At 48.7% G+C, this 13048-nt stretch overlaps 1 protein-coding gene across 3 annotated transcripts in view; it reads left to right on the plus strand.

Moving 5' to 3' along the window:
* The window catches only part of YPEL1 (yippee like 1), a 54188-nt gene that overhangs the window by 16442 nt on the left and 24698 nt on the right, over positions 1–13048 (plus strand). For 2 of the 3 annotated variants that reach the window (XR_012895971.1, XR_012895972.1), the window contains exon 4: positions 237–6989. The exons of the other annotated variant lie outside the window; for it this stretch is intronic. The gene's annotated coding sequence lies outside the window, so the exon portion shown is untranslated. The remainder of the gene's footprint in view (positions 1–236; positions 6990–13048) is intronic. 3 annotated transcript variants of the gene reach the window in all.

Below are 13048 nucleotides of genomic sequence, written 5' to 3' on the forward strand. Positions count from 1 at the left end.
TCTGAAAGACAAACAATAAAAGACTTCAAAAGATTTTTAAGTGATCTTCTTGGATGCTTAATTTTTGTTCTTAATCCTCATGGTATAATTTGAGCTAATCAGCTCAGTTTTTACTTCTTACTATCCAACCTGCCCTTTGTAATGCTCTTTGCTTGGGTATGCTTTGCTCTTGAAGTTGGTTGAACACCACTATTGTTTAAGAAAAAATTACAAGACAGTGATATGTATTTTCCCAGGAATCAGTACACATTTAAATTACTTCGGTGGAAGTTATTTGCATCTTGTGTGAGGAAAATAGGATCCCTGCTTTTTATCCCAGTGTGAATACAGAATTCAGTGCTTCCCAGGAATTAGTACTTCTTCGTCGAGTAGTGTCCCCGAGGGTGCTCCACTCGAGGTTCTGGGCTCGTCCCGGCACCACAAACCGGAGGAATTTTCACTAGCAGTAGCCCCCTACCGGACCGCGCATGCGCGAGTGCCCCTTCGCGCCTTTCATCTATGCGCGGTCCGGTCTTGTCAGTTTCTCTCCAACCGTCCACAGCCACAGACGGAGTTAGTTTAGGCTCCCTTCCCCTCTGAGGAGAAAGGGAAATTTTCCTAGTTATAGTTAGTTACTTAGGTAGTTATCTATTTTACTGTTTCTAGTTGTAGTTCCCTTCTTTTAAAAAAAAAAAAAAAAAAGAAAAAAAAGCTGTTTTTTCTTCAGCGGCTGGTCAGTGCCTTCCTGACTGAAATTGACTAACAGACTAAATAACAAAAGACTCAAGGATGCCAGGATCACCTGGCTTCAAGAAGTGCCTCCAGTGCCAGGAGGCTATCCCCATCTCAGATGGACACTCCTGGTGTCTCAGATGTCTCGGGGACACTCATGTCCCAGCAAAGTGTAGCCACTGCGCGAAGATGACAGCTCGCACCAGAAAGGATCGGGAGCTGAGGTTGAGAGTCCTTTTGTTTATGTGGGAGAAAAAATCAAATCACTCCAATTGTGTCTAAGGGGGGACTGTGCAGGAAATCAAAACTCTCTAAAAGAAAACTGCTGTAAGGGTTAAAAGTTTTTCAGGCCTCTCTCCCTGTAACAGAGAGAAATGAAATTAACTCTAATCAAGACCCTTACAATGCCTCCTATCTCAAGTTCATGGATACTCCTAGTCTGTCACAATTTGTCATGTAAGCCCTTATCTTTGTCACAGTTTGCCTTGTAGACTTCTCCACTCAAGTTCTAATGTGGCTTTGTACTGTAAAACTTACTTCTAGCATTCCTGGTGTGAACAGAAACATCTCAGAGTACTTCTGCTGAGACTTTGATATGTTAAAGAAAACAATCAACTGAACTGTCTAAGCATTCTGTATAAAGGATCCCTAAACCTGTATCTCAGGGCTGCTTTCACTCTTGCAAGTGACAGCCTGCATGCATGCATCATAAAGTTTTTCCTTCTAGGTTTCTCTCCTGCCTCACTGATTTGACCTCCGGTCTCGGACCCTTCTGGGGGCTCTGTACCCCAGGGGAACGAGATTTCCCCCACATTTAACAAGGCTCTCCAAGCTCTGGAGGTCTCCGAGCCGCACTCTGCATCTACTGAGCACGCTGGGCAAGCCTGCAAGATCCACGGAACGCCGGGCGGCACCGCGGACAAGCCGGGGAGCTCTGGCTATGCGCCGAGACTCCCCGCGGGCAAGGGCCGTAGCTCTTCTGTCCCAACTGCAGCCTGCCCCAAAAGCTCCGCTCCGACACCCAAGAAGGGGTCGTGAGTGGAGTCGGTGCTGGCAACGGCTTTAACGGCCGTTGCGGAGCCGGCAAGAGAAGCACCAGGAGTTCCGGCACATGCGCGCCTGCAGCCAGCTGTGTCAGCACCCACAGCACCTTCCCTAGGTGCCGCTCCGGGCTCCTCGGTGCCGGGCATATCGGCACCAGATGCACCTCCGCTGCAGGAGTCTCTGCCAGCCCAGCCTCCTGCTTTCACATTCCCGGATGATCAAGCTGCACCGAGCCTTTACTCTGTCGACGTTCAAGTGGCAGAGGCTTCTTCACTGTCTGCTGTTATGCCACAAACACCTCCTCAGCCTGCCTGCAATGCCTTGGTGCCAACCAAAGCACAGCAAAAGTCTACAATAACGCTGGACAGTGTCATCTTCTCACCTGGACCTGATTCACCTACCTCAGCCCATGCTGATTGCCGTCGTCGTATTCACCGTTACACGACCTCCAGGGAACCCCTCTATAGGTCACCTCGTCATTCACTGCAATGTCGGTACTATCGGGATCACTACTCGTGGTCTCCTTCACGCTACTATAGGAGATCCCTTTCACCAAGATACCCAAGACGTACAGAGTGCCCTCGTCGGTATGACACAGAGAAGATACAGCCGTTCTCCCTGCCACAGCCGGAGGGATGACCGACGTTATCACGAGTGCTCTTCTCATTCATCTCACCGCAGAAGCTATTCGCAATCGCGGTCACCGCAATCTTCTCGGCATGAATCTCCGCACGGTCTAGACGAGTCTACTCCTTATGTTGCCCCATCATCCTCGGCTGGGGATTTGGATTCGCAATATCAGGAGCATAAGCAGGACCACACTCCTCTTCAGGGACAGCAGAGCCCTGATTCCCCAGCGCAGCGTTCCTCATCCTCGCCGGATGACGCAGTGATCCCTGCGGAGTTGTCTCCTACGGAGGACCACAAGTAGTTCCAGGAGCTCTTCAAGAGGGTTGCACAATCCCAGGACGTTCAGACCGTGGATGTGCAACAGAAACAACATCGGTTGCTTAAGAATCTACAACCTTCCCAAAAGTCAAAGCTCGCTTTTCCCTTTGACGCTATACTGGAGGTCACCAACGACATCTGGCAGACACCGGCCACATCGCTACCAACTAATAAGTGGTCGGACAAGAAGTACTTCATCACTCAGAAAGATACGGAGTTTCTGTTTACACATCCTCGGCCTAACTCCCTTGTTGTGGACGCGGCACAGCAAAGAACAAGATCGTCTCAGACCAAGAATCCCTCAAACAACAAGGAGGCCAAACGACTGGATATCTTGGGCAGGAAAGTATATTCCTCTGAGGATGTGTAACTTTGCGGCACAGCTAGCAAACCACGATTTCGATAACTATTCGAAACTGGTCCCTCTATTTGAGCACTTGTCGGATTCCAAACGTCAGATGCTCAAGGCAGTGATACAAGAGGGCTATACGGTCGCCCGAACAGCCTTGCAGATCACCCTTGACACTGCTGACGCAGCTGCTAGATCCACAGCTTCGGCCATAGTCATGCGTTGGGCGTTTTGGCTACACCAGGCCGCTGTCCCGAAGGAGTTGCAGGCCAAGGTGGAGGATTTGCCCTTCGATCGCAAGTCGCTATTTGCTCAGTCAACAGATCAGGTCTTCCACTCGGGCAAGGATACACGTACAACTTGGAGAAAGCTAGGGATGTACACCCACCCCCTACAAACATAGGAAATACATACCCTACAATAGGCAAAGACCATTCTCCTATGCGACGCCACGCGCCAGGCCATATGAGCAACAGAGGCCAAGACAACGGCCCCAGAAGCATCACCAGCAACCTAACAAGACGTCTGTCCAGCAGCAGGGCCGACAGCAGGTTTGATGGGTTGATCGAGGGACTTCGGACCACCCCGTTAACAGAGACTCGGGACATCACAAAAGGCGTATTCCATCATCGTCTCAGGCCTTATCAGCATCGTTGGGCTCTCATATCCACCGACCGGTGGGTTCACGATGTAATCACTTCAGGATATGTCATCCCCTTCACCTCTCTTCCCCCTCCCTCCACTCCTGCCCCGTCCCTTTTCAGAGACCCCTCTCACGAGACTCTTCTACATCAAGAGGTGTCGCGCCTTCTCATATTAGGGGCAGTGGAAAGGGTGCCGACACCCTTTTTGGGGAGAGGGTTCTACTCTTGCTATTTCCTCACCCAGAAGAAATCAGGGGGTTGGAGGCCTATCCTGGACCTACATCGGCTCAACCGTCATATGAGAAGGCAAAAATTCAAGATGGTCACGTTATCTTCGATCATCCCGGCTCTCAACAAAGGGGATTGGTTCGCGTCCCTCGATCTTCAGGACGCCTACTTCCATATAACGATACACCCGGCACACAGAAGATTCGTTCGGTTCACAGTGGGGTCCGACCACTATCAATATCGCGTGCTGCCTTTCGGACTATCGGCGGCCCCACGGGTTTTCTCCAAGACCCTGGCGGTAGTGGCGGCCTACCTGCGACGCCTCGATATTACAATCTTTCCATACCTGGACGATTGCCTGCTAAAGGCTTCCACACTCGACGAGGCTACGAGGGCAGTGTCTATAACTATCACTTTGTTCACAGCCCTCGGGCTCATAATCAATATCGAGAAGTCCTTCCTAACACCGACTCGCGACCTGGAGTTTATCGGAGCAAGACTCGACTCCCTAACCACGAGAGCATACTTGCCGGTAAAGAGGTTTCAACTCATACAGGACCTGGTACAATCAATATCAATTTCTCCAAAGTCCCGAATACTTACCTGTCTGCAGCTATTGGGACACATGGCAGCCACCACATATGTGGTTCCGCATGCCAGACTCCATACGCGAAGTCTTCAACATTGGCTGTTCACCGTGTACACGCCCCAGGTGCGCAGTACGAACAGGGTGGTTTCTCTGCCCAGTCAGGTGCAGACTTCCCTGACATGGTGGGACAACCCCAGCAACATGCTAACAGGGCTCCCCTTTCATGCCCGAAAACCATCTCTACAAATCACTATAGATGCCTCTCTGCTAGGCTGGGGCGCCCACCTTCGGGAGCTCCGTGCGCAGGGTCTCTGGATGCCCCAGGAATCGCTACAGCATATAAATTTTCTCGAGCTAAGAGCAGTCTTCAAGGCCTGCAAGCACTTTCTGCCCATCATCCAAGGACACTCCATACAGATTCTCACCGACAACATATGCACGGTGTATTACATCAACAAGCGGGGGGGGGGGGGTTCACGTTCCAGCTCCCTGTGTGCGGAGGCTGTGTGCCTGTGGAATTGGGCTATTCAACAAGGTATCACCATAACTGCAGCATACCTTCCTGGCAAGGACAATGTAATTGCTGATACTCTGAGCAGGCATTTCCTCTCACAGCACGAGTGGGAATTGCATCACAAAGTGCTCCGTGACATCTTCTTGCAATGGGGCTTTCCCAAGGTGGACTTGTGTCAAGTGGCGAAAAACAGGAAATGTCCTCAGTATTGCTCACGAGCAGACATTGGCACGGACTCTCTCGGGGATGCCTTCCTCCTGGACTGGGATCGCCACCAATTGCCATACGCCTTTCCTCCTCTTCCACTCATTCCAAGGGTTTTGGAGAAGATAGCACTGGGCGGCGCAACAGTGATTCTGATAACCAGATCTGCCTGGGCAAGAAAGGTGCTAACACAGCTGTCGAGAATGTCAGCGGCCTATCCACGACAACTACTGCAGCTGTCCAACTTGCTATCTCAGAAACACGGCACGATTCTTCACCCAGCCATCGACCGCATGCGCCTCACGGCATGGCTCCTAGTTGGCTCCAAGCTTCTGAACTCTCATGTTCCCAAGAAGTGAGACGCGTGTTGATTAACAGTAGGCGCAGTACAATGCGTAAATCCTATCTCTATAAATGGCGTCGTTTCCATTTGTGGTGCTTGGCAAGGGATCTTGACCCTCACTCATCGTCTATACAATAGATACTGGATTATGTGATGCATCTAAAGACGACGGGACTAACTATTTCTTCCCTAAGGGTGCATCTAGCGGCAATTTCAGCCTTCCGTCTTCCCATTGATGGTTATTCAGTGTTCGCCCACCCTATCACCAAAAGATTTCTGAAGGGGTTAGGCAACTTGTATCCGACCCACAGGATCCCACCAGAGCCTTGGGACTTGCCTCTAGTATTGAACACTCTGACTCGCACGCCCTTTGAGCCGCTTGCAACGTGTGGTCTACGGATGCTCACGATGAAAACTGTGTTTCTACTTGCCATCACATCGGTGCGTCGAGTAAGCGAATTAGCAGCTCTTTCCGCCGATCCGCCGTATACGCAATTCTTCAGTCATGCGGCAGTGCTGCGTGTCCAACCAGCGTTTTTGCCAAAGGTCAACTCTGCTTTCCATATAAATGAGCCCATAATTCTACCGACTTTCCACCCAAAGCCTCACTCCTCACTGGAAGAAGCACATCTACACACCCTAGATGTCAGGCGAGCACTGGCTTTTTACCTTGACAGAACTCGGGTCTTTAGGAAATCTCAGCGGCTTTTCCTTTCTACAGCCGAACGCTCCAAGGGCAAACTACTTTCTGCACACCGTATTTCCCGTTTGGTCGTTGCTTGCATCACACAATGTTACGCCTTGCACAACAAATCTCTTCCGAGTGGTCTTCGTGCTCATTCCACCCAGGGCATAGCAACATCCATTGCCTATCTTCACAGAGTACCATCGCAAGACATATGCCGTGCAGCAATCTGGTCGTACACCCTCACATTCGCTAAACACTATGCCCTTGCAAACATACTTACCTCTGATTCGAGGGTAGCTCAGGCTGTCTTGTCTACAGCCTGAAGGCGATAGGTCCAAAGCACTCATGTCACGTTGGACCACTGCTGTGTACTCACCTCGAGTGGAGCACCCTCGGGGACACTACTCAAAGAAAAGAGAGTTACTCACCCGGTGCAGTAACATCTGTTCTTCGAGATGTGTGTCCCCGTGGGTGCTCCACATCCCACCCTCCTCCCTGCTTCAGAGCTTCTATTTATGTCTTTCAGATGCTTCCGGTTGGGAGGAAACTGACAAGACCAGACTGCGCTCAGATGAAAGGCGCGAAGGGGCACTCGCGCATGCGCGGTCCGGTAGGGGGCTACTGCTAGTGAAAATTCCTCCGGTTTGCGGCGCCGGGACGAGCCCAGCACATCGAGTGGAGCACCCACGGGGACACACATCTCAAAGAACAGATGTTACTGCACTGGGTGAGTAACTCTCTTTTATCCACTACTATGGTTCATAAAAAAGAAAAATCTTGGCATAAAGTGAATGTCAAAAAACAGAAAAATTTTATCCTAAGTTGTTTGAAAAGCTGCTTTCTTTATTCTTAAAATCCTGGCTGGTGGGAGTAGGAGGAGAATTTTCCCAAATCTGCTATTACAAGAGTAAATATGCTGGATGGTAGGGATAGGGTCCAGAGTGACCTAGACAAATTGGAGGATTGGGCCAAAAGAAATCTGTCAAGGTTCAACAAGGACAAGTGCTAAGTCCTGCATTTTGCAGGCTGGAAACCAACTGGCAACAGTTTGGCAGAAATGGACCTGGAGGTTACAGTGGATGAGAAGTTGGATATGAGTTATCAGTGCACCCTTGTAACTAAAATGGCTAATGCCATATCGGAGTGCATAAGTAGGAGCATTGCCAACAGATCTAGAAAAGTGATTATTCTTCTTTATTTGGCACTAGTGAGGCCACATTTGGAGTATTGCGTCCAATTCTGGGCCTCCCATTACAGAAGGGATGTGGACACATTGGAGAGAGTCTAGCAGGCAGCAACAAAAATGATTAGAGGGCTGCAGAACATGACTTATGAAGAGAGGCTGATGGATTTATTCTACAAAAGAGGAGAGAAAGGAAGGATTTGATAGCAGCCTTCAACTACCCAAAGGGGGGTTCCAAAGAGGATGGAGAGAGAGTATTTCTCCTTGGTGAATATTAATAGAGAGGTAGCTGTGTTAGTCTGATCTTTCTAAAACTAAAGGAAAAACTAACAAGATGGTTTAATAGGTGATGAGCTTTTGTGGGCCAGACCCACTTACTCAGATCATATTCTGGAAGATTATTGGCAGGACTCGCCAAACCGTGGCGAGCCCTGCTCGCCAGCTGTGCTGTCCGGCGATCTGCACATGCCGGACTTCCGGGCTACAATCTACAATTTTATAACTTGTCAAGCCCTGATTATTGGCATGACCATATACAATGAAAAAAGTGAACACGTTATTAAACTGACAAATCAGATTTAGTACAGAACGTGGGGGGAGGGAGGGAAAGAGGGAATAGGTATTTGAGTAAATGAATGGCTAATCAGAGGTGTTAAGTGGGGAAGCTATCTTTGTAATGGTTACGGTAATTAGCATCTTTGTTAAGGCCCATTTGTAAAGTGTCAAATTTAAGCATGAAAGAAAGTTCTGAAGTTTCCCTCTGTAATCTGGTGTTAAAGTCTCTTTGAAGTAAGATGCATGTAGTAAGGTCGTTAAGACTATGTCCAGGTAGGTTAAAATGAAGAGCAACTGGTTTTTCCTTGTGAAGATGTCTGATTTGTGGGCATTAATTCTTTGGTGAAGTGTCTGAAGTCTGTCCAATATACATAGCAGAAGGACAATGTTGGCACATGATGGCATAAATTATATTTCTGGATGAACATGTGTTCTTGATCATATAACTGACATGGTTAGGTCCAGTGATAGTGTCACCAGGGTAAATATGTGGATAAAGCTGGCAACGGGGTTTGTTGCAAGGGAAAGTTCCAGAGTTAGTATGTCCTGTGGTTGTTGGTAAGAATCTTCCTGAGATTAGGTGGTTGTCTATAGGAGACTACTATGGGACTGTTCCCCAGAGCCTCGCAGAGTGTAGTATCCTGTTCCAGTATAGGTTGTAGGTTATTGATGATGCATTGGAGGGGTTTAAGTTGGAGGCTATAGGTGATGACAAGTGGTGTTGTATTGTTGGTTTTCTTGGGCCTATCTTGAAGTAGATGGTTTCTGGGTATTAGTCTGGCTGTTTCAATTTGTTTTTTATTTCCCCGGTGGGTAATTTAGATTTACAAATGCTCAGTGACAGATGGCAGAAAGAGGAGCAGTGGTCTTAAGTTGCAGTGGAGGAGGTCTAGGTTGGACATAAGGAAAAACAATTTCACTAGGACAGTGGGGAAGCACTGGAATGAGTTACCTAGGGTAGGGATGTAAGCAACTAGCTGACTATTCGATAAGCCAAAGCTAATTGAATAGTCAGCTAGTTACTTGACTAATCACTTGCTTCCCCTCTCACTTGGCGGTTAGCTGCCAGGTCCGGGAGCCAGTCCTGCTGCGCCCCCTGCTTATCGACTAGTTGATGGAAAATCTGTCAGCTAGCCGATTAGTTGATTCAACTATATTTAACACCATTAACCTAGGAAGGTGGTGGAATCTCCATCACTTGAGCTTTTTAAGTGCCAGCTTGACAAAACCCCAGTTGAGATGATTTAGTTGGGACTGGTCCTACTTTTAGCAGGGGGTTGGACTTGATGCCCTCCTGAGATCTCTTGCAATTCTATTATTCTAAATTGTATGTGACATTTTAGAATGTGCCAAGACAGGACAGTTTCTCTCACCTTTCCTTTATGGTGTAAGGAACATTCTAAAAGATAATTGATCAACCTGTAGGCTGAAAAGACCTCCTCTGTACTCCTGAAAATTCATAAAGGGCTCGTTCACATCATTCTAAACTGGAGTCTTCCTACCTCAGCTACGCTTCTATGTGGGAGAACAGAGACCTCCGTTTTATGTCAGAACCATAACTTTAAATCCCCAAATCAATCTTTGGTTGATTTCTTCAAAGATATTCTGAGGATCGGGGAGAGTTCTTATAGTTAATTCTGAAGATCCCAACATATTTTAGCTTACAATGATAATTTGTTTTGCCTATCAATTTCCTTGGTTCTAGAAATAATACCTGCTGCACCTGCATACATTGATTAACGTAACTCTATCTACTGGTCTATAAAGCAATCTTTGGAGTATATCCTTTTGGTGGGAAGTCCTTTGGTGATTCTATCCTAGTAAGCAGCTAGAACAGAGCTATCTCCTGTTGCCTGCATATAGTATGAAGAAAGTGTTATCTCTAGGGAATACTAACATCTAATCTTTACAAGAGGAAAGAATTAACCAGTATGACACATTTTTCTTTTCCCTCGTAACTCAAACAGCTTGATTTTGGATGTTACTACTCTTAAGCCTCTGAAGTGCCAAGAAATCTTTAATATTCACAAGTGATAAAAAGGGGTAGCTGCCCATAAAAGCTCATGATTCATTCTCTCTCGCTCTCTCTTTTTTATATATATAATTTTTTTGCTGGTCTCTAAAGTGCTACAGGACCACACTTCTGTTGCCTGCTCATCTGCCTTGACATGGGGGAGCACAACAGTGGTGGCCCATCAATACAGGCGACCTAGGTGGTTGCCTAGGGTGCCAAGATAAATGGCTGTTGAGGTCTTTGGGGGCGGTGACGCTGATTACGCGTTTCACCTAGGGCGCCAGTTGCCGGCAGCTCGTCTAGGGCTGCTCCTGGAGCAGAACATCCCTTAGGTGGTCACAGCATGTTGTATCCTCCACAACACTGTGGAGAGGGAGGAGGAGGCCTTCCTCTCAGGGTAGGGGGCAGATGCTGGTCACAAGGTCCATGCATTTGAGCAGCTTCAGACAGCTGCCATCCAGCAGGCTGAGGTGCACATCTGGGAGGCCCTGAGGAAGAGGTTCTCACAAGCACCCCAATAACTGTCCCCATGGCCTCCTACCAAGGGGCCCCTGTCTTGAGGCCACATCTCTTCCCCACCACAACCCCTCCCTTCCCTGACTTCCCAATAAACAAACCTCTTTGTTTTGCAACCAAAAATAAACTGTTTTTACTGACCATCAACAAAAGGTGGGCAGGGGGAGGGGGCTGTAAACACACGGGCAGCTGGCAGCGCTTTCTATGGATGCAGCTACTGTCTCGCACGGGCAGGTATGGCTGTGTACTGTGTGCAGCATTCCTCGGTGTTTGGGGGGTTGGTCCTGCACCCTTGTGGCTAGCCTGCTTCCAGCCGGTCTGTGTCCTCTCTCCCTCATGGTAGGATGGGTGTGGCCAGCAGGATCCCAGGCATTCTCAGGGGCTGCCTGCTGCATCCACGTGCAACACAGTAATGCTGCTTGAGGTTGCACGTGCATGGACTGCAGCACAGTGTCCAGCTGGAGCAGCCCGAGCAACACTTGCCCCAGTCCCCCATGCACCATCTCCCCTGCCCTCTGAAGTGAGTGACAAAGAGACCACTCACCTGAGGATCCCTCCCAGGTGTCTGAGGAGGCCTGAGAGAGATCCTGGCTGCCGGGCACCAGCTCCAAAGAGGATCAGAATGCCCCTCTACTTCTCCGGCGGCTTCTCTGCTTCCACTGCTAGCTGTCCGTCTCCTTCCTGCTCTGGCTGGCTCACAATGGGGGTTTGCAGCCCAGAGTCCACCGGGATGGATGGGGATTCATTCCCCGGAACCCTCAGGATGGCATGGAGCTCCCTGAAGTAGGGCCAGGTGCAATTTTTTAACCTTACTCCAGACCTGTTCAAAGGTGTCTGCTCTTAGCCAAGGCCTGTGCCATCTGGCCAAAGATGTCAGCATTTCTCCTCCGGGTTTGGAGATCCTGCAAGGCCACCTCCTATCCCCACAGCTCCAGGAGGGCCTTGACCTCCGGACTAGACCAGGAGGGTGTGCTCCTGGGTGGGTCCTGTGATCTCTGGGACTGCTCCTGATGAAATCCAGGAGGGCCTTGTCCTGGCTGTGGCAGGGAGAGTTGCATGGTGAGGAGCTGCTCTCTGGGGTCGGCTTCCTGCCACAAGGCTTGCCCAGGGGGCCTGCACCCAGGAGCAGCCCTAGACGAGCTGCTGGCAACTGGAGCCCTATGCAAAATGTGTGATCAGCACCCCCGCCTCCAAAGCCCTCAACGGCTGTTTATCTTGGCGCCCTAGGCGACTGCCTAGTTTGCCTGTACTGTCGGGCTGCCACTGCCTGCACCTTTACTGAGGGGTGAACAGACAGGAACTATGGAGTTCTGATGAGTTGTATGGAGTGTCCACCAGAGTATGTGTGCTTTTTCCTGAAGGCCCGTTCTTGTACAAAACCCCCTTCTGCCTGTCTATACATGCCTTTTTTTGCAAGAGCTCTTGCTCAAAAAGGCTTATTCCTCTTTCTACAAGGAATAACTCTTGTGCAAAAAGCCCTGTCTTCTAATGTACTGTACTTTTTCTTGCACAAAAACACGTTTGTAGTGTGGATGCTCTGTGAGTTTTTGCACAAAAACAAATGTTTTTGTGCAAAAACTCTGCAGTGTAGACGTAGCCTTAGAGAGCTATAGCCCTAACTTAATTTTTTTTAGGTGTTAGTTCTGATGTTATGGTTAGTGTGTTTCTTGTCTCACTTTTCACAAAGGCATGAGTTTCAACAAAAGGAACTACCTCCTTCAGAGCCACAAAAATATTGTAAATCCTGAATGAAACGGAAGGAACTTTTGAGATTAATATTCAGGACTAAATGTCAGCCCTCAAGTTTGAGTTTGGGGAGCTTCAGCTAACTCTTGTTTTGATGTTCACTGCTTTGTCATCACTTGGAGTTGCAGCATGAGACACACAAATTCTAGTGCTAATAATAAGATGGGTAGGTCATTCAATTCCCTTCTTTCACCTGACCTTCCTCCTCTTCTTTCTCACAAAACCTTCTTAAGATTGGAGGTTCACTGCCTTTTGGAAGCAGGAGGCATAAAGAAAGTGCCATTAATTTTCAGATTGAATAAGACCATTTCCAGTACAAAATCTTGCCTTTTGACATTTGTGCTGCTCCCCACCCCCGGCACCTAGAGATAAATGGTCAGCTGTTTTAAACCAGCTGGTGGTTCCCTCTGGTGCCATACATCCCTGGTGGGGGGAAAAAGACTTCACGTGAGCCCAGGTCTCAATTGGTCTGGTAGCAGGAGAGAGAGCAACTGGTTTTGTGGACCAGATTTGGCCTGAGGAGGCTGTCTTGCCCACCCCTAACTTCTAGGGAACACTGCTCCTGATGTCCTCATGTTGCTGGTTCTTAGCCCCTTGCTTTGCTTTTGTCATCTCTCTTGGCCTTTCTTCCACTAACCCTATCTTGATTAACTAATTTGGCTCCAGTACGATGCAGCTCCTTGATATTTTCCATACACAGCATAGGCAGCTTCATAGGGCATCCAAAAATTTGGGGCATTACTTGGTCCTAATGTCTACCCTAATGTCCCCC

This window comes from Pelodiscus sinensis, chromosome 15, assembly GCF_049634645.1.
Source record: "Pelodiscus sinensis isolate JC-2024 chromosome 15, ASM4963464v1, whole genome shotgun sequence".
NCBI classification, from domain to species: domain Eukaryota; kingdom Metazoa; phylum Chordata; order Testudines; family Trionychidae; genus Pelodiscus; species Pelodiscus sinensis.